The 20,759-nt window shown below is 40.4% G+C and overlaps 1 long non-coding RNA gene across 2 annotated transcripts in view; it reads right to left on the reverse strand.

Annotated features, from left to right (window-relative positions):
• LOC129022869 (uncharacterized) overlaps window positions 1–16,225 on the reverse strand; it is a 34,856-nt gene extending 18,631 nt beyond the window's left edge. The window contains exon 1 of one of the 2 annotated variants that reach the window (XR_008496584.2): window positions 15,848–16,225. This is a non-coding gene — a long non-coding RNA (uncharacterized LOC129022869). Of the gene's footprint in view, window positions 1–15,822 lie in introns of both variants that reach the window. The other variant, XR_008496583.2, reaches the window with a different exon arrangement.
• Between the last annotated feature and the right edge of the window lie 4,534 nt (window positions 16,226–20,759).

A 20,759-nucleotide genomic window follows, 5' to 3' on the forward strand; every position in this document is an offset into this window, starting at 1 on the left:
TCTATCAGCAGCATTCAAAGAATTGGTACCAATCTTACTGAAATTATTTCAAAAGATAAAGAAAGAGGAAATCCTCCCTAAATCTTTCTATGAGGCCAGTAACACCCTAATACCAAAACCAGGAAAGAACATAACAAAAAAATAAAACTATAGACCAATAATTCAGACCCTGTAGGTCTATAGTTCAGCCCCTGATGAACACAGATGCAAAAATCTTCAACAAAATACTAGCTGAGTCCAACACTGTATCAAAAAGATAATACACCATGATCACGTGGGTTTCATATCAGGGATGAAGGGATAGTTTAACATATGCAAGTCAATAAATGCAATTAATCACATACAAATAATTAAAAATTTAAAAATATGATTTCAATTGATGCAAAAAAGCCCATTTGACAAAATCCAGCATCCATTTATGATTAAAACCGTCAGAAAAAGCATAGAAGGGACATACCTCAAGGGAATAAAAGCTATCTGTAACAAACCCATAGTCAACATTATACTGAACAGAGAAAAATCTACAGCATTTCACCTAAGAACTGGAAAAAGAAAAGGATATCCACTTTCACCTCTTCTGTTCAACACTGTACTGGAAATCTTAGCCAGAGCATTCAGACAAGAGAAACAAAGGGCATTCAAATAGGTGAAGAGGAAGTCAAACTGCTGCTGTTCACTGATATGATTGTATAACTAGAAAACCCTAAAGACTCATCCAAAAAGTTCTTAGATCTGATACATGAATTCAGCCAAGTTTCAGGATACAAAACCAACATACACAAATCAGGTAGCACTGTTATACACCTCCAATGACCAAGCTGAGAATCAAATCAAGAACTCAACTTCTTTTACAACAATTGCAAAAAATAAAATACCTAGGAATATACCTAACCAAGGAGGTGAAAGATCTCTAAAAGGAAAACTAAGAGACACTGCTAAAAGAGATCATATACAACACAAACAAGTGCAAACACCTCCCATGCTCATGGATGGGTAGAATCAATATTGTGAAAATGACCATACTGACTAAAGCAATCTACAAATGTAATGCAATTCTCATTAAAATACCATCATTACTCTTCACAGAACTAGAAAAAACAATCCTAAAATTCATATGGAACCAAAAAAAAAGCCCTCAAAGCCAAAGTAAAACTAAGCAAAAAAAAAAAAAAAAAAAATCTAGAGGTGTCGCATTACCCAACTTCAAACTGTACTACAAGGCTAGAGTTACCAAAACAGCATGGTACTGGTATAAAAATAGGCACATAGACAAACGGAATAGAATAGAGAACCAGAAATAAAACCAAATACTTACGGTCGATTGACCTTTGACAGAGCAAATACAAAGCGGGGAAAGGACATTCTATTCAACAAATGGTGCTAGAATAATTCGCAAACCACATGTAGAAGAAAAAAGCTGGATCCTCATCTCTCACTTTTTACAAAAAATTCAGGATAGATGAAAGACTTAAATCTAAGCCCTGAAACCATAAAACTTCTAGAATATAACATTAGAAAAGCTCTTCTAGACATTGGCTTAGTTGTAAAGACTCCATGACCAAGAACTCAAAAGCAAATGGAACAAAAACAAAGATAAGCAGCTAGGACCAAATTAAGCTAGAAAGCTTCTTCACAGAAAAAGAAATAATCAGCAGAGTAAACGACAACCCACAGATTAGGAGAAAATATTTTGCATATTATTTGACTGACAAAGGACTAATATCCAGAATCTACATGGAACTCAAACAAATCAGCAGGAATAAACAAATAATCCCATCACAAAGTGGGCAAAGGACATGACTAGACAATTCTGAAAAGATACACAAATGGCCAAGAAACAAATGAAAACATGCTCAACACATCACTAATTATCAGGGAAATGCACATCAAAACCACAATGAGATACCACCTTACTCCTGCAAGAATAGCCACAATTAAGAAAATAAAAAAATAACAGATGTTGGCATGAATATGGTGTAAAGGGAATATTTTTACACTGCTGGTGGGAATGTAAACTAGTACAACCACTGTGGAAAACAGTATGGAGATTCTGTAAAGATCTAAAAATAGATTTCATCCACAATCCCACCAGTGGGTATACACCCCAGAGAAAAAGAAGTCATTATATGAAAAAGACATTTGCACAATATATAAAAATATTACATGCATAGCACAAAAACTGAATAATAGGGTAACTTTGGTTATAACTTTAAATGAGAAAACCCAAAGTAAAACAGTATATAATATAAATATCATATAAAATGCACAAGAATAATTTATACTTAAAATTGTTTAAATTTAATATTAACAAAAATAAATGTAATATGTCACACAAGTAGGTATTCAATAAAACTAAATACAATTGTTTAACTTTTGAAATTATGTTATACTATGAAAAAAATCCTATTAACTTTTGAATATTTAGCCAAGGAAATCAAGTATATCTCTTCTTTAAAAGGTTTGATTCCAATTTTAACAGGTGTTTTTGACAACCAGTTTATTTCCTTACTGAAATTTTCAAGGCACAGAAAGAACAAAAGAAGAAGCATCCATTACATTGCCCAAAACAACAGTACCTGAAGGATTTAGAGGCAAAAATGAAGCCTGAGAATAGCAGGACATAGACATATTTTGTAACATAGACTCATAGCAGAATAATGGTTATGTTGGTTCACTAGGGAAGAACACACTAAACAGCTCTTGCAAATACACTCAATATACAATAAGATAGCTTGTGATTTTAACGAGTTAGCAACGCAGAACAATGAAGCAAAAGCAAACAAAAAAACTGAATAAAATAACTAAATAAAACAAACACTAAATAAAAACAAAAATAAATCCATTTTCTAGAAAAAATTTTAAAGACTTTGCTTGATTTACCAAAAAATTCAGTATTGACTTATTCTGTCTCCATTTTATTTTATAATGGAACCCATCTAATTTTATGCTAAATGTATGCTGTAAGGATACCTTGCTACTCTGGAAAGAATAAGAGGACAGTGGACAGAAGGCCATACTCTATTGAAAAAGGGTATCTCCAGCCTGGCGACAGAGACTCCATCTCAAAAAAAAAAAAAAAAAAGAGTGTTTTCATATATGATTTTGACACTCTACATTTTTAAGTAAGGATGAAGAACTTCGTAATTAAATGATTCCTCAGTTGCTCATCAATGTCATCAGACACCTTGAGTATACCGTGGGGACAGCATCTGGAAGATGAGGAGACCTGAGTAGTAATTCCGATGGAGCCGATTTCCACAATCTTACTTTCCCATTATCTGCAGCTCAGAATTTAACTAAGTATCTGTGTTAACCTGTGTTGTTAATCTGGGTGAACGACCTCAGTAGATACCAGACAGCTGGATGCCTGCACTTCTTTAGATTTCGTGCTAATGGTTCATATACTCTCCCCATCCCTGTCACTTTGATACTTCCTTGAAATTGGATTACATATGAGATAGAAACAAGGAATGCAAGTATTATAATGACTTTCTCAGGAGCCACTGCCTTGGTGTTCATGATACATTACTGACTGTACCAGCTGCCTCCCTCTTCTTAAGGCCCTTCTTTATTCCCTGAGATGTGCTCGTCACGAGATAGCTTCAAGCATATCATCTGCTTGCCTTGCCAGTTATAGCAACCATAAAAATAAATTTGCAGCATCATATATAGCCTGAATATTCTCAAAAGATGTTCCTAATAGCTCTTAAAATAAAATGTTTTCCACAGAGTAGCTATACATAATGTGCTCTCAGCTTATGTAAACTTATGTTTTTATTGGTCTTAAAGCAAAACTTCTCCTAAAATTGAGAAAAGAACTAAAGTCTTTTGTCATTATATGAAGAAAGATACAGCATCTAATATTGTGAACTTCTCTATTTTAAGATGTTTTCAGACATTGACTGGATAATAAAATTATTTAACAATTTGGAATATAAATTAAGAAATAAAAAACTTTATACTATACTATATTACTAACTTTGTGTTTGAGTGTGACTGCCTTGTAACTTTTTGGTAGTTCACTGAAAATAATGGCTACTTGTGAGAAAACTGAAATAGCCTAGGACATAGAAGACAGAGACAAAAAAAAGCTAAATTAACTATTTGTGCCACATGGTAAAGAAAGTTTACAGTATGTAGTCATTAAATGTATTTGCTTATAATTACATAATATAACCAATGATGAATAATTTTAAATGCAATTTAGAATTCAGAATGTTTTATATTTAATATGTGTTTCTGAAAGAAATATAAGATCTACTGAATGGGGAGATACTTTATATGTGTAATTACTTATAAATGGGAGAAAACTTTTACAATAGTTTGTACACTTTAGCTATAAACTATAATTCAAGAGATTCACTAAGAGTAGCTTTTTGTAACTTAAATATTCTATATTTTCCTTGCACACATTTTTGCCTTTAATCATGCATTTTATTTAACCTGCTAAGATGGTAGAGAATATACATACAGAAAAATTACATTAATAATTACTAAAATAATGGTCTATGACAAATTTAGTTTTAAGTGCAGTAGGAAAAAAAGTTCAATAAAAACAACAGAGATATACAGTATGTGACTTTTCACAGTTTGTCTCCCATATTATTCCTATCATTTACTGAGTTTCTAAGGTTAAGTAATATTATGGTTAGGTATAAGTGTTGTAATACGCTTTTAATTATTAAATATAAATGTATCACATGGCAATTATATTCAACATACTCTTATTTCAAGCTTTGTACAATTTTAATAATTTTATACAGGTTGCTTTGAAGATGAGCAAATTTGAATATAACCAATAATCACAAAAATATTTATAGTGCAAATATTCTCAGCAAGATTTGAATTGTTGGTAAATTCAAAACAAATAGAAATACAAAGAAAAATTTTGTGTAATACTTTTCATCTACTTTATGTTACAATGTTTTAAATTCAGGTTAGTCACATATCATGATACAATGTTTTTGGTTTTGTTTTTTTGAAACAGAGTCTCACTCGCTCCCTTGCCCAGGCTGGAGTGCAGTGGCCTGATCTCGGCTCAGCTCACTGCAACCCCTGCCTCCCATGTTCACATGATTCTTGTATCTCAGTCTCCCCAGTAGCTGGGATTATAGTAGTGTGCCACCATGGCTACCTATTTTTATTTTTTCTGTAGTTTTAGTAAAGACAGGGTTTTGCCATGTTGGCCAGGCTGGTCTGGAACTTGGCCTCAAGTGATCCACCCACCTCAACTTCCCAAAGTGCCAAGATTATGGGCATGAGCCATGGCACCCGGCCCTGATATAATATTTGGAAGTAGTGGGTGAATGCTGCATTTGAGATACTAGAGACCTATTTGGAGCATTAAGCGAATGCATCTTATTCTCTTCCTTCTTTTAAGAATGTATTCTTTACCATTCTATGCAATGGCTTACATATCTGCGTATTTTCTTGGCTTGTCTACATGATATACAAATATTTGGATACATACAGAAATATAGGTCACTCATCTAAAAGCTTTTCAACCTGACATATAAATTCAGGTTATTTGAAAATGGAATGGTAAAGTGTTACTGAAGAACTTTTACTATGGTTCGTGTTTGGTAATATTTGCTAATATTCTAAAAACAAAACAAAAACCAAAAAAACCTTCATTTCATAATGTAAACATCTGATGTCTAAATTAATCAATAAAATAATTTTTGTGTTTTAACTAATTATATTTTACTTTGGTGCTGCATAATTTCATAATAGATTAAATACTAGCTGAGACTCATTAGAGGTAAACTAGTGAATTATCATCCCATTAAGAAAAATTTTGTTTCGGGGAAGTAACATCTTAATTTAAATGGAGGAATTTACCAAATCAAGTACAAGGATTTTATTTCTGCTACTAAATGGAAGATACATGTAAAATGTAAATACACTCCATCACTCTATTTACTACCATGAGAATTAATATAGACAGCCTATTTTAGACAGAGCATACAAAGCCTTATGTTCACTGAATTACAAGTAAAATATATGTATGTATACATAAATAATTATGTATCTAATTTAGACAGTAAATGACGGAATTTACTTATTTACCTCTATACATGATGGAATTTGATTCTAGCAATTATTCCAGGTACGATAACTGGTTGAAAATGGGACATGAAGTAAACTGATATGCTTAAAAGTAACTACATCAAGTGAATTCATTATAATGTCTCCAAGCAAGGCAAAACCACCCTCATGAGATAAGAAATGAGAGGCTACTTATTTTGACGAAGTTGACTCAATGACTTGGGGAACCAAGGACTATATGTACACGGATACTTGTTTTGTACCCCCTCCCAAAAAAATGTGTTTCCACTGCAGTATTTGGGAACCCATTATTTCCTGATTCATGCTCTTATTTTCATATAAGAGAAGAGTTGATACCCCAAAATCAACTTAAATTTAAATTAACCAAATACAATGTTTTTAAAGACAAAAAAATTTTCATAATAAGAGTTAAGCCAACAGAAAGGGAATATGAAACAACAGAGAAAATCAATAAACCAAAATTAAATGTTTGAAGAGATAACAAAATTGGCAAATGTTTACTCAGGTTAATCAAGAAAAAAAGAGAAGAGACTCAAATTACTAAAATCAGCAATAAAAGAAAACCCATCACTGCCAGTATTACAAAATAAAAATAAAAGACAACGCAGTGAAAATCCTATGCTAAAAAAATCAGATAGCCTAGATAGAATGGATGAATTCCTAGAAAGACACAAACTAAAACAGATGAAAGGACTAAGGAGAAATAGAAAATCGAAATAGATCTACAGAAGGTAAAAAGATTGGATTGTAATTTTAAAAACTTACAATAAAAATTTCAAGTAGCTTCCCAGGCGAAATCTATCAAACACGCTGAGAAATTACTATCAATTGTTCACCAACTCTTGCAGAAAATAAAAGGGGAGAGAACACTTCCCAATTCATTTTATAAAGCCAGGATTACTGACATCAAAACTGTATCACAAAACAATATAGAACAGTATCTTTCATTGTGTGTGTGTGTGTGTGTGTGTGTGTGTGTGTGACAGAGTCTCACTCTGTCATCCAGGCTGGAGTGTAGTGGTGCAATCTCAACCCACTGTGACCGTCCAGGTTCAAGCGATTCTCCTGCCTCAGCCTCCCAAGTAGTTGGGATTACAGGCGTGCACCACCACGCATGGCTAATTTTTGTATTTTTAGTAGAGACAGAGTTTCACCATGTTGGCCAGGCTGGGCTCGAACTCCTGACCTCAGGTGATCTACCCACCTAGGCCTCCCAAAGTGCTGGGATTATACAGGTGTGAGCCGCCACGCCCAGCACATTGTTTTTTAAAATCAAAAGTCTTCAACAAAATACTGCCAAACTGAATCCAGAAACATATAAAATAGATTATGCACTATATACAGATGTGATTTACCCCAGGAATGCACCATTGATTTAATATTTGAAAATCAATGCATGCAAACACCATATGAACAGAATAAAAAACAAAAATATATAAGCATCTCAGACAGAAAGCATTTGAGAAAATATCACACATTTTAATAAAAACACTCCAGTCTGGGAGTGGTGGCTCACGACTGTAATCCCAGCACTTTGGGAGGCTGAGGCGGGCACGATCACGAGGTCAAGAGATCGAGACCATTCTGGCCAACATGGTGAAACCCTGTCTCCACTAAAAACACAAAAAATTAGCCAGACATGGTGGCAGGTGCCTGTAATCCCAGCTACTTGGGAGGCTGAAGCAGGAGAATCGCTTGAACCTGGGAGGCGGAGGTTGCAGTGAGCTGAGACCTCGCCATTGTACCACTCCAGCCTGGGCAAAAAGAGTGAAACTCTGTCTCAAAAAAACAAAACAAAACAAAACAACACTCCAAATTTACGGACAATAAGATGACTTCCTGAAACTAATGGTAGTTATCTACGAAACCGACAGCTATCATTATACTCAGCAATAAGAGGGTGAATGACTAATCAGTTACAAGAATGTCCACTCTTGCAAATTCTATTTAACATTATACTGTAAATTCCAGCGAGGTGTAGTAAAAAAAGGAAAATTTAAAACATCCTTGTTGAAAAGAAAATACTTTTTTTTTTTCTTTTATTATTATTATTATTATAATACTTTAGGTTTTATGGTACATGTGCGCAATGTGCAGGTAAGTTACATATGTATACTTTTTTTATATTTACACATGGCACGATCTCATATATAATTCTAAGAAATTCAGTAAAATACTATTAGAAATAAATTTGACATAGTTTCAAGATATAAATGCAATACTAAAAATTTAATTTTATTTCTATATACTATCAATGAACTGCTTTAAAATGATATTAAGGAAACAAACCCATGTATAATACCAACAAAACAAGTAATAAATTTAGAAATTAACAAGAGCAGTGCAAAACTCATACTTTGAAACCTGCAAAATATTGGCGAAATAAGTTGAAAAACAACTAAATAAATGAGAAGAAGTGGAGCGAGATGGCAGAATAGAACTCTACAAGATTGTCTCCCTGCAGGAACATCAAATTGAACCACCAACAATCTAAGCAAGAGAATACCTTTACAAGAGCCAAAAATCAGGTGACAGATCACAGAACCTGGTTTTAGCTTAACAACAAGAAAAAACACATTAAAGAGGGTGGAAAAGACAGTCTTGCAGTGCCTATACCATCCCTCCTTCAACCCCAGGCAGTGCAGAGAGAGAATGTGTCCACTTCTAGGAGGGAGAAGAGAGTGTGAATTAAACTTTGCCTTGGAGCCCAGTACCAGCTCTGCTACAGTAAAACACAGCACTGGGCAGAACCCCATGGTCCTTGATTCCAGGCCTGTGCCCACAGACAGAGCATTTAGACATGACCTGGGCTAGAAGGGAATCCACTGCCCGGTGGGACAAACCTGAGTCCTGACTTGCTTCACCACCAGCTGATTGAAGTCGCCTCAGGCTCTGAATAAATTTCAGTGGCAGGCAGGCCATAGCCACTGTGGTCCTTGGGTGAGCCCCAGCAACCAATGATGTGCTGGTCTGGGAGGCTGTGGGCTTCATATGTGACATCAGCTACAGTGGCCACAGGGCTGCCTGTGTTACCCTAATCCCAACCCCAAGCAGTGCAGTGCAGGGAGAACTCCTTTCCTATGCAGGAAAGAGGACCCAGTCCCAGCTCCACCATGGTGGACACAGCATCAGGCAGAACACTGTGGCCCTGATCCCAGGCAGGAGCTCCCAGACACCTCTAGACCTGCCTGGAGGTAGAAGGGAATCTGCTGCCCTGGTGGGATGGACCTGAACCCTGGCCAGCTTCACCACGAGCAGAGTAACTCAGCCTCGAGACCTACATAAGTCAGCAGCAGTCAAGCAGTAGTGGCCACAGGACTCAGACAAGCCCCAGTGCTGCTCTGGTCCAAGAGGCTGTGAGCTTTGGGTATGCGGTGCCAGCTGCAGTGGCCATGGGAGGGCCCAAGCCACCCTTCTCCCAGATCCACAAAGCTCAGTACCCAGAGTCCAATGGGAAGAAGAGGGAAGTGAATGAAGCACTTAGCCTGGGAACCTAGAGAACTCCTCCCTTATCTTCTCCAAGTCCATCAGGGCCCTCCGGGACCTCAGTCTTGCAAGAGTCAGTGAACCTGAGCTTAGGGCACCCTGGTGCTAAACAGCTTCAGTGACCACAGGCTTAGGGAACTCAACAGTCAATACCCTTGGAATTTCTGGAAGACCATCTAGAGGAGGACAGGTACAAACAAGACCAGACTACAAAGACTGGAATGAATACTGACTTATTCAATTCCCAGGCATGAACATAGGCCCAAAAACATTAAGAACATTCAGGGAAGCATGACCTCACCAAAAAATAAACAAGTCACCAGTGACTAACCTAGGAGAGATAAAGATGTTAAACTCTTCAGAGAGGAAAGTAAAAAATAGCTGTTTTGAGGAAACTCAATGCAATTTTAAAAACATAAAAAAAGTAATTCAGAAATTTATCAAAGAAATTTAACAGAGATTGAAATAATTTTAAAAGACCACAGAAACCTCAAAGCTGAAAAATATAATGGATGCACTGAAAAGTGCATGAGAAGGCCTCTACAGCAGAACTGATCCAACAGAAGAAAGAATCAGTGAGCTCACACAGACCATTTGAAATACATAATAGGAGAAAAAAGAAAAGAAAAAAAAGAATGAAGAAGGCTTAGGAAATCTATGGGACAGTATCAGAAGAGCAAATTTAAGAGTCACTGGTCTTCAAGAGAAAGCAAAGAGTAGAAAGCTAATTCAAAAAGATCATAACAGAAAGCTTTCCAATTCAAGAGAAATATATAAATATCCAGGTACATGAAGACCAAAGATCATCAAGCAGATTCAAGCCAAATAAGACTATGCCAAGGCGGCCAGGTGCAGTGGCTCACGCCTGTAATCCCAAGTACTTTGGGAGGCTGAGGCAGGCGAATCACTTGAGGTCAGGAGTTTGAGACCAGCCTGGCCAACATGGTGCAACGCCATCTCTACTAAAAATACAAAAATTAGCCAGGCATAGTGGTGGGTGCCTATAATCCTAGCTACTTGGGAGGCCGAGGCAAGAGGATTGCTTGAACCCAGGAGGCAGAGGTTGCAGTGAGCCAAGACTGTGCCACTGTACTCCAGCCTGGGCAACAAGAGCGAGACTCCGTCTCAAGAAAAAAAAAAAAAAAGACTATGCCAAGGCATGTAACAATCCAACTCCAAATGTCAAAGACAAAGAGGATGCTATAAACAGCAAGAAAAGTGAATCAAACAACATATGGAAGACCTTTGATATGTCAGGAAGCAGAGTTCTCAGGAAAAATTAAACAGGCTGAGGGCCTCCCTCCCATGGGGTAAGTGGGATGACATATTCAAAGTGCTTAAGAAAAACAATACCAATGAAAAAAACACACCCAACAAATAGATCCTTCAAAAATGAAAAAGAGATAAATACTTTTCCCAGACAAAAGCTGAGGAAATGTATCACTACCAAACCTGTTTTACAAGAAATGCTAAAGGGAGTTGTTCAGTCTGAAAGAAAATGATGCTAACATGTAACAAGAAACCATCTGAAGGTATAAACCTCATTAATAAAAGTACACAGATAAATTTAGAACACTGTAGTTGTGATGTATAAGCAACCTTTATCTTTCATATGAAGGCTAAAATACAAAATTGTTAAAATAATAATATAACCCAACAATTTTTAAAGGAATAGGCAATATAGAAACATACTGAGCCTGTAATCCCAGCACTTTGGGAGGCCGAGGTGGGCAGATCACAAGGTCAGGAGATTGAGACCATCCTGGCTAACACGGTGAAACCCCCTCTCTACTAAAAATACAAAAAATTAGCTGGGCACAGTGGCGGGCGCCTGTAGTCCCAGCTACTCGGGAGGCTGAGGCAGGAGAATGGTGTGAACCTGGGAGGCGGAGCTTGCAGTGAGCCAAGATAGTGCCTCTGCACTCTGGCCTGGGCCAAAGAGCGAGACTCCGTCTCAGAAGAAACAAACAAACAAACAAAAAAACATACTGAAAGACATCCAAATACAAAATGTGTGTGTGTGTGTTGCAGGGGATAAAGTTACAGGGTAAATGTTTTTAGTTTTTGTTTCTTTTTTGTTCTTTGCAATCAAGTTTAAATTTTCTTCAGTTTAAAATAACTTGTTATAATTATGTCGTTTAGCCTCATGCTGACCAGAAAACAAAAATCAGTAATAGACACCCTAAAAATAAAAAAGCAAGAAATTAGAACACACTACCAGAGAAAATTACCTCACCACAAATAAAGACAGGAAGGAAGGGAAAGAGGAAGGAAAAGAAAGGAAGAGAGAGAGAGGAGAGAAGAGAAAGGAAAGACGAGGGAAAGAACAAAAAAAAAGAGAGTAGCAAAACAACCAGAAAAGTAAAAAATGGCAATAGTATGTTTTCACCTGTTAGTAATAATCTTGAATATAAATGAATTAAATTCTCCAATTAAGACAGAGTAGCTGAGTGGATTAAAAGACAAGACCCAACTATATACTGCCTAAGACACTCACTTCACCTACAAAGACATACATAGACTGAAAATGAAAGGATGATAAAAGATATCCCATACAAATGGAAACAAAAAAAGCAGGAGTAATACACTTATATCTGGTAAAATAGACTTTAAGTCAAAAAAACAAAAACTAGAAAGATAATTACATAAGGGTAAAGAAGTCAACACAGCAGTATAAAAGTAGAAAGATCTCAAATACCCACCAAGTAATGAGAAAAACAAGAAAAATCAAATTAGTAGAAAGAAATAAAATAACAAAGATTAGAAAAAAAATTTTAAAAATAGAAACTAAAAAAAAAATACAAAAAGTCAAACGGAACCAAGAGCTGGGTTTTTTTTTGAAAAAAAGTCAAAATTGACAAGCTTTAACTAGACTAACAAAAACTGAAAATGATAGACGAAAAATGAGACATTACAGTTGATCACACAGAAATACAAAGGATTGTAAGAGATTACTAAAAACACTTATATACCAATTGAAAAATGTAGGAGAAATGAATAAATTTCTGGACATAACAAATTCCCAAGATACAATGATAAATAAAAAACCTGAACAGACGAATAATGAGTAATGCAATTAAAGCAGTAATAAAAAGTATCCTGTCAATTGAAAAAAAACACACGAATCATGGTTTTACTGCTGAATTCTACCAAACATTTTTAAAACAACAAATACCAATTTTACTCAAAATATTCCCCAAAAAATGAAGAGGAAAGAATACTTTCAAACTTGTTCTATAAGGCGAGCATTACCCTGGTACAAAAACTAAACCAGGACACAACACAAAAAGAAAACCACAGACAAATATCCCTAATGAACACAAATGCAAAAAAATCCTCAAGAAAATACTTGAAAATTGCATTTGACAATACAATGAAAAGATAATCTGCCATGATCAAGCGAGATTCATCTGAGGAAAATGAGGATGATTCAATAAACAAACGTGATACATCATATTCAGCAAATCAACAACAAAAACCATATAATCGTTTCAGTAGATGCCGAAAAAAATAAAATTCAACATTCTTTCATGATAAAAACTCAACAAAATGAATACAAAAGGAACATTACCTAGCACAATAAAGGCCATATGTAACGAACCCACTGCTAACATCATAATCAATGGGGAAAATTTAAAAGCTCTTCCTCTAAAATCTGGAACAAACGTGGCTACTTTTACCACTTTTACTCATTATAGTACTGGAAGTCCTCACTACAGCAATTAGGCAAGAGAATACAATAAAAGGCATCCAAACTGGAAAAAAAGGAGTCAAATTTTCTCTGTCTTCAGGTAACATGATCCTATAATAGAGAACCCTAAAGATTCCACTTAAAATCTTACTAGAAATAATAAATTTAGTAAAATTGCAAGACACAGTATCAATATACAAAAATGAGTAGCACACCAATGAGCCAATAGTGAAACACCAAAGAAAAATCAAGAAAGCTATTTCATTAACAGTACTCACCAAAAAAAGATACCTAGGGATAAACTTAACCAAAAAGGCAAAAGATCCCACCATGAAAACTATAAAACACATTGGTGAAAAATATTAAAGCAGATGCAAGTAAATAGAAAGCTATCCCATGTCCATGCACTAGAAAGAATATTGTTAAAATATCTGTGTCACCCAATGTATGACTTACAGAATCAATGCAATCCATGTTAAATTACAAAAGATGTTCTTCATAGAAATACAAAAAAATACCATCCTAAAATTCACATGGAAATGCAAAATATCTTCAGATAAAAGAATGTTGAATAAAAAGAAAAAAGCTGGAGGCATCACACTACCTCATTTCAAAATATACTACAAATCTATAGTAACCAAAACAGCATGGTACTGGCAAAAAAAGGGGCGGAGGGGCGGGGAGAGACAGACATAGACAAACGACAGACACACACACATAGACAAATGAAACGGAATAGAGAACTGAGAAATAAATTCACACATTTACAGTCAACTCATTTTTAACAAAGGCACCAAGAACACACATTCAGGAAGGACAATCTCTTAAATAAACTGTGCTAGGAAAACCCAACACCCACAGGTAGAAGAATAAATCTAGACTGTTAACTTACCATGTAAGAAAATCAAGTCAAAATAAAGATTTAAATACAGGATCTGAAACTATGAAACTACTAGAGAAGAAAACATAGGAAAAATACTTCAGGAAATTGGTTAGGACAAGGAATTTTCAAATAGACATCAAAAGCACAAGCAGAAAAAGCAAAAATAGACAAATGGAATTACATTAAACTTCAAAACTTCTGCAGAGCAGAGGATGCAATCCACAGAATGAAGAAATAATCCAGAGAATGGAAGTATTTGCAAATTATGCAACAGGCGAGGGGTTAATACACAAAATATATAAAGAAGTGAAAAACTACTCAAAAACACAAACCTGATTTAAAAATCAGAAAAAGATCTACCCAAAAGCTTTCTCCTCCACCATTATTTCCCTGCCTTCTTCTTCTGAAGCCTTCGGACCCCTCCCTCTCGCCATCCACCCCAAAACTTCTTCCCCATCATTTTTCCCCACCGTCTTTTTGCAACACCTTCTCTACTCTCCTGCTCACCACTCTTTTCCTCATCTATCCAAAAACTTTCCCCACAGTTTTTACCTACCCTCTTTTTCCCCCTTCCGCTCTCATTAGCCTTTTGCTCCTCCATCACCCCAAAAACATTTCCCTCCATCTTTTCCCAAAGCCTTTTTCCTACTCCTGCTACTCACCACCCTCTTTTCCCCCTCCATCTACCCAAAAACTGTTTCCCCATGGTCTTTTTTCCCCTCCTCGCTACCCTCTTTTCCTTTTCCATCTATCCAAAAACGTTTCCCCACTGTCTTCATACAGCTTTCTCCCCACTTCGGCTCGCCACCCTCTTTCCCCCTCCATCTACCCCCCAAATTTTTCCCCACCGTCTTTTCACAAAGCCCTTCCCCCTTCCCACTCGCCCTCTTCTTTCCCCTATCCTGCTTGCCACCCTCTTTTTGCCCTCCATCTACCCCAAAACTACTTTCCCCATCATCTTTTTCCCAATCCTTTCCTACCTCCCTCTCGCCACTCACTCTTCTCCTCCCACTTGCCACTTCTTCCCCTCCATCTACCCAAAAGCTTTTTACCCACCGTTTTTGTTTCTGCACCGTCTTTCTTTTCTGTCTTCTGTCTTTTCGCAAAACCTTCTCTCCCTCCTGCTCACCACCCTCTTTTTCCTTCTCCCACTTGTCACCCTCTTTTCCCCCTCCATCTACCCAAAAACATTTTCCTCCATGGTCTTTTTGGAAAACCTTGTCTCCTTCGCTCACCACTCTTGCCCCCCCCCACTCACCACCCTCTTTTCTCCCTCCATCTACCCAAAACCTTTTTTCCTGTCTTTCCCCCCTATCTTTTCACAAAGCCTTCTCCCGCTCCTGCTCAACCTCTTTTCCCCACTCCTGCCCCTCCTCCACATGCCACCCTCTTTTCACCCTCCATCTACCCCCCAAAACTATTTTTCCATTGTTGTTTTCCCAACCCTCCTTCCCCGCTCCTGCTTGTCACCCTCTTTTCCCTATCTACCCAAAAACTTTTCCGCCACTCTTACCCACCATCTTTTATGACTCCTGCTTGCCACCCTCTTTTCCCCTTCTATCTACCCGAAAACTTTTCTCCCCACTCTCTTTTCGCAAAACTTCCTCTCCCTCTTGCTCGCCCCCGTTTTCCCCCCTTTACCACTCTGTCTTTACTCCTTCCACTTGCCACCCTCTTTTCCGCCTCCATTTACCCAAAAACTATTTTCTCCCTCTTACGGCTCAGGCCCGGCTGCAGTCTTCATTGTAGCCACCAACGGCACCGAGGCCAGCCGAGGTGCTGAGAGCTCCAGCCTCCAGCGTGGGGCAGGTGTCTTCCCCTTCTCTTCCTCCTCTAAGCCGGGCACTGAGCAGCTCCTGCACTGTGGGTCACCCTCCTGCTACTCCGGCCGCTCTTCAGTCTCCGTGGCAGCCACCACCAACCACAGCAGTGAGGTGAGCCACAGTGCCTTAAGCCAGAATGAGGGAGGCGTCTTTCCTTTTGCCTCTTCCTCCTCTAAGCCGGGCAAGAGCTGAAGCAGAGGCAGACACAAAGGAATCTGGAATGGCCTAACGCCCCCTCAGCATGCTTTATATACGGAAGTTACACAACTGGGACCTCAACTACATGTTCTGATTGGATGGGAGAAAAACCTCTGGGCCTACTCTGATTGGACTTTATTATCATGTTCTGATTGGATGAGAGCAATTCTTAAGACAACCAATCAGAACATGATGATAAAGTCCAATCAGAGTAGGCCTAGACGTTTTCTCTCATCCAATCAGAACATGTAGTCCAGGAATTCAGTTGCAAAACCTCCCTATATAAAGCCGGCTGAGGGGGCAAGGAATCAGGCCATTACCGGGGTCTTCTGTGTCTACGTGCCCTCGTGCTCAGTGCCCAGCTTAGAGAGGGGGAAAGGGAAGACGCCTGCTGGATGCGGCAGGCTTGAGCCTGTGGCAACGTGGTTTGCTTCGCTGAGGTTGGTGGTGGCCATGGAGACTGCAGGGGGGAGAGTGGTAGGAGGGCAGCCCACAGTGGGAGTATGGCCAGAGTGGTAGAAAAGGTGGCAGGGTAGGTGTGGTATCTGGGACTGCACTGCTCACCACGGGGGCAGGTTGGGCACGCTATCCCAGGTTGCATTGCCTAGGCGGGTTCCATACAGTATGCATGGTGCCTCCGTTTATCCATCTTTACAAGAGGGACAGTACTAAGGTTTTCTTTTTCTTCTCAGTTGACTGAATTATTTCCCTAGTCTGTCTTCTTGCCACTCTTGATGTTCATATGAGAGGACCTAAGGTAATTCCTGACAACCTGGAACTCCTTCGGAAAAACAGAAGGTGCCATAGACTCCATTTTAGGAGAAACCTCTGTTTTCCTCATGGAACCCCAAGAACTGTAAGCAGACAGGTCCCTCTCAAAATCTAAGGCTCTACTCTGTTTTGCCTTGCTTTATCTGACCTTTTTGATTTGGGTAGGCATCAGAAATTAGTAGGGGAGAGAGATCTAAAAAAAGTTGTGGAAACTGGGCATGGTAGCTCTGCCTGTAATTCCAGCACTTTGGGAGGCCGAGGCAGGTGGATCACCTGAGGTCAGGAGTTGGAGACCAGCCTGTCCAACATGGAGAAACCCCGTCTCTACTAAAAATACAAAATTAGCCAGGTGTTGTGGCACATGCCTGTAATCCCAGCTACTCGGGAGGCTGAGGCAGGAGAATTGCTTGAACCCGGGAGGTGGCGGTTGCAGTGAGCAGAGATCACACCATTGCACTCCAGCCTGGGCAACAAGAGCAAAACTCCATCTCAAAAAAAAAAAAAAAAAAAAAAGAAAAGAAAAAGTTGCGGATATGAAGATATATTTATGTAAGATAGGTTATGAAGGAAAGAAATTTTATGTGACAGAGCATCTTGTATGGCAAGGTCTTGTCCTAAAGTAGAATGACTAGGAAAGAGGGAAATATAGGACAAGTCAGAAAGTCATAAGATGGGAAAGAAAAACTTACAACTGGTAGATCTTCTCCTGTCTGGAAGTGTGTGTGTGATGCTTATATGAAGTAACTCTAATTAATTGGATTAAAAGAAAATGAAAGCTCTTAAATATTTTGTCAGAAAAATAGACACTCTCATTCCTTTTATTTCACATGAATTCAGTAATCTTTGGGAAATACAGTTTTAAAATTATTGGTAAAAAAATGTCTTTAAAATTTAGGCATTTGTTCTAAATTAAGTCAGAGGTTAAATTGGCTAAGTGCTTTAATGTAATAAACTCCTTCTTTGACTTTGGAAAATTGTTTAGTTTACCTGGTTTGGAGCCATTCATTAGATTTCTAGGCGAGGCCTAGGAACAGGTGGAGTGAGCCATGTCTCCTAGCTATGCTGGAAAGAGACTTTATCTGCGGGTCTGTCTAGTATCCTAGACTCTGCACCTGGTACGTAATTAAAACTGCTTACACTGAAAAGAAACAGTATGTGTTTTTGATTTTTAAAAGGCATGGGAATATGGTTTTTTTTAAATTGTGTTGTCTAATTTAGAAAATTTTAATGACTTCAAGGTCACTTCAGGCCTCATCCCTCCATCCCCCCTTGTGCTACCATATCCAGAAGAGGCATTTGCATGGCAGCCACCCAGAGCTGCCACCTCCAGAGCTGGCAAGGGCAGGATGGAAACTGGGAGGGAAAGGGGGCAGGTGCTGGTTCACGGAGTCTAAACCCACAAGTGCTGAGCAAACAGAAGACACTCCTGCAACTTTACCTGCAGCCCATGAGGTGACCCAGCAGTTCAACAAACTGCTAAGGTCCTGAAAATAACACTTCAGCCTGGGTCACTTGCTGGGCCTGCAGCCACTCCAGGGTCAGGCCTTGAGTCTTCGCACTCTGGATGCACCCCACCGTCCCCGGGGAGAGGTGCCGGGCTGGGAGGGGCCTGGAGCCTTGCCTGGGGTATCACTTTTGCAAATTGATTTTGTTCAGCAGTGCAGGATGGCCGCTCAGGCCCAGGCCCTGGCCTGGGTTGGCATTAGTGTGGCTCTGCTGGAGCGGGTGCAGAGCTTTGGGAGTTCTTTGCTTCTGGGCGCGCTTTTGCTTGTACAGCTTGGCTGCCTTCTTGTTCTGGGTGATCCCGAGCTTGGTCTACTTGAAGGATTCCAGGTGCTTCCTCATGGCACCTTCAGAGGGGAGAAGGCCCCAGTCCGAGACCCCCATCTGGTACCCAGAGCACTCTGGTCAGTGGGAGAAGGGAGCCAGGCCCTGTTCCCCACACTGGCCTGGGCACTGCCTGGGGAAGTATGCTGCCTGGATGCTCAGACCCACCTGGGCAGGTCATTTCTGGCTACTGTAATGACTTTCAGAGACGGGGAAGCAGAGGCCTCTAATGCCGGGGCGCCTGTTGGGTGGGCAGCCAGCACAGGGACAGGCAGATGATGGCACACTCCCCGATGACCCTGTCCCCACACCTGCGAAAGCCCACCACACTTCAGCAGTGCGAGTTGTCATCCACCAGCTGTGGAATACCAACCTCCTGCAGGCCCAAGAGGTGAGGCCCTGGGTGGTGGGGGTGGCCCTGGGCAGCCTGGTGCCACCACAGGCCCCACCACACCCCTGCCCCTGCCTTTCAGCTGCAGCACCTCAAGTCCCTCCTGGAAGGGAGGCAGAGGCCCCAGGCAGCCCCAGAGGAGGCTGCGTCCAGCTCTCCGAAGTGAGTCCCCCGGTGCACCCCTGCCCCATCCCCAGAGGCCTGTCTGGGGCTCACTGCTGATTCTTCCTTCACCCAGGAACCAGGAAGGCGTGAAGTTCCCCAGGGTCTCCACCAAGAGCCTCTCCAAGAAATGTTGAGTCCACTAGCATGGGGATAGTGGAGCAGCCCTGCAGCCTGGGCACCAGGGAGGGAGTGAGGAAAGGGAGGGAGGGAACACAAAAGCAGAGCAGGCCCTGGCCTCACTGGGCCCTGGTGGAGGGCCACACAGCCCCGACTCCCAGCACACCCCACTCCTGGGGATGCTCAAGGTGACAGTCCCTCTCCCACATCCACCCTGCTTCTGAGCCCCTTGTCTGTGGTAGCACCTGTCATCTTGCCTGCATTGAAGCCAACCCTGAAGAACACCTTTGTCTCTCGGCAAAAGAGGCTGCAGGCAATGCGGACCAAGCGCCTGCACCACTCAGGGCCTTTGAGATACCTCCATCTGTGCCCACAGCTTTCCACTGCCAGGCCCACCAACCTCCAACTGGATTCTGGCTCTCTATAGCATTTCCTACTACTTTTAAGTCTGGCTAACTTCCAAAATAAATGACTCAAGATAAAGTATTTGATCTCCAAACTGACAAAATAATAGCTAGTTTATTTTCTAGCTATTATTTCGCTATTTGGCATTTACACAAAAGCACATGATGAAGTAGCACCTTACCTGTTGAAGACTGAAAATAAAGCTTGTTTCTTTCCAAGTTGTGGGCTTGGATCCTCACTATCAGGTGCCCCTTCCCAGCCCCTGGTCCCTAGCCCAGCCTCTGCTATCTGCAGGGATCTGCCAGGGCAGCCAAGTCTTGCTCATCCCGGGATCTGGCAGCTGTCCTGGAAGAGAAGCATTGCCAGAGCCACACCCACCCTCCCTGGAGGTGGGAGCGCTTTCCTGGTCCCTTGGCTGGGCCAGAGCTGCCTTCAAAACACAGGATTGCTCTGGGTCTCCTGCCCAGACTGCATGCTCCTGGGGGCAAGATGCCATCCTCTCCTGCCCTGACACAACACGGCGGACAAGGGGTCCAGCCAAGCTCACCTTCCTTCCTGGAGGGCCGTCTCCAGAGCGCTGTGGCCACACCTGTGCCACCCCTCCCACCACAGCAGCAGCTGCAGCTGTGTCCATTTTCTGGGGGTGGCCAGCTTAGTGCCCACCCTCACCTGGAAGCACAGTCTTCCCAGTCCCACAGCCCCACTTCCTTGGCATTAATCTCAGCCCCTTCCTACTTCAGGAAGCAGGAACTTTGCCAGGAAGCTGGGGGATCAACCAGGCCAAGGAATGGGACGGTGTGTCAGACAAGGGTATCTGAGGTCCAGGGTGTCCAGGGCCAGACTGGACACTGCCAGCCCCAAGGCTGACAGCATCCTGGCAGGACAGCGAGCTCAGATTCATGGAGAAGGGGACACAGTGATGAACAACTGACA

Source organism: Pongo pygmaeus, chromosome 23, assembly GCF_028885625.2.
Source record: "Pongo pygmaeus isolate AG05252 chromosome 23, NHGRI_mPonPyg2-v2.0_pri, whole genome shotgun sequence".
Classification (NCBI taxonomy): domain Eukaryota; kingdom Metazoa; phylum Chordata; class Mammalia; order Primates; family Hominidae; genus Pongo; species Pongo pygmaeus.